The sequence below is a fragment of the Eurypyga helias genome, unplaced genomic scaffold (genome assembly GCF_000690775.1).
Source record: "Eurypyga helias isolate BGI_N326 unplaced genomic scaffold, ASM69077v1 scaffold12348, whole genome shotgun sequence".
Lineage (NCBI taxonomy): Eukaryota > Metazoa > Chordata > Aves > Eurypygiformes > Eurypygidae > Eurypyga > Eurypyga helias.
In genome coordinates this window covers 27,244-28,236 of record NW_010265019.1, presented here as the reverse complement: position 1 = coordinate 28,236, position 993 = coordinate 27,244, and positions in this window count along the sequence as shown.

Genomic DNA, 993 nt, shown 5'->3' with positions numbered 1-993 from the left:
CAGGAGAGGAATCTTGCCAGTGGGCGTCTAGGTATCTAACCTCAGTGAATCCAACGTGGACAAAATGCTCTGTGGTGCTTTCTGAGATACAGAGCACAAGAGCACGTGAGGTGCACAAGACACAGCGCTTTGGTGCTTCAGCATTAGCAACATTGACTCTGGGCAACCGAGTTCAGCTGAGTGGCTGTGCTGGGCTCCTACCTGCTTTCCATCCCAGCATCCAGCCTCTCACCTGGCCGGAGATGGGTGTGTCGGACTGCGCAGGGCAGGGGGCCACAAAGCACTGCGGGTGCCAAGGTTATCTTGGTAGTTTGAAGCAGGTCAAAGCCTTCTCGTTTAGATCTCTGAGAGGATGTAGGATTATCGTTGTTATTCTTCGTTTGCCAGAGCTAACAGTAACGGGGCTGTGACTGCTGTCTGAATAGCTGCTCTGTTGGTAAGAGAACCCGAAGGCAGCAGCGTGCCACGCGCGGAGGAACGGCTCCTGTGCATGGTGCTCCCTTGTCCCGGGGGGGATGCGGTGCCAGACCAGTGATTTCAGCGCTGCTGGCACTGGCGCAGCGCTATGCCTTGTTGCTTTTAATACCTGCCAGACTTGTTGAGGCAATCCTCACTTGCTGAAGTTATCCATCCCTGACACAGACGGAGGGCTTTTTATTGTGGAGCTGCATTTTTTCAGACGTTTGGGAACACAAAATAGAGGCGGCAAAATTGTTTTGTAACCCGTATCTTACATTCTTCCTGCTGTGCTGCTCTTGAACAGATTCTACTGCCTTCCACGCTTTCCTCACAAACTCTTTGTCATCCTGGGGAGCGCCTCTTCAGCTTTCACTGCTGTCAGCAGCTTCTTTCTTGCCAGCCCTATGCAAGTGCCAATTTGTCACCCCTCTTTTATGTGGCCGTGCAGCTGGGACAAGTCAGCAGCGCTGCTGGGTGAAAACCCCATGCGTGGGCTGAGGTACGATGAGCTACATCAGCCTTTATACTCTCTCT